Source organism: Triticum aestivum, chromosome 2B, assembly GCF_018294505.1.
Source record: "Triticum aestivum cultivar Chinese Spring chromosome 2B, IWGSC CS RefSeq v2.1, whole genome shotgun sequence".
Classification (NCBI taxonomy): Eukaryota; Viridiplantae; Streptophyta; class Magnoliopsida; order Poales; family Poaceae; genus Triticum; species Triticum aestivum.
In genome coordinates, this window is record NC_057798.1 from 261418635 (window position 1) to 261419336 (window position 702).

The window sequence follows — 702 nt, forward strand, 5'->3', positions numbered from 1 at the left end:
TATTTATTGCCATGCATGACACAAATTAGCATCACATTTAACATGCGGTATCTACCTATATGTTACTCTAACCCTCACTATATTTAATTCTTTGCCACATCAACATACTTGCTATTTTCCGAGTGCATGATATCATCGGCTATGATACCACCACTATGGCCAGCCTTGTATAGTGGGGAGGTATCATATACTATAGTATCATGCATATGATACTAGTGTATGATACTACATACGTACCTTCATAGTGCATATATATATATAGTATCATAGAGTAGTATATATATATATATATATCTCATAGATGATCGTATTTATGGCCATGCATGAAACAAAGTAGTATATCAATTATATTATATATGTTATGGTATCTATGTTACTGCTTCTTTGCCACATTATCATATTTGATATTCCCGAGTGCATGTTACCGGCTATGATACCCCCACTATGGCCACCCTAATTAAGGCTGGTCGTAATGGGAGTACCAAGCGGTATCATGCATGCCAACTAGACTTTTTGGATGATGTGGCACACAGTTAAATGAGGAAAGAGATGGTGTGGATATCACATCATGATACCATATCATATTAAATGTTGTACTACTTTGTGTCATGCATGGCAATTAATAAGGCAACCTAAGATACTAACTTATGATACTATGCGATCATATACTATTATCATATATATATATGTATATATATATGT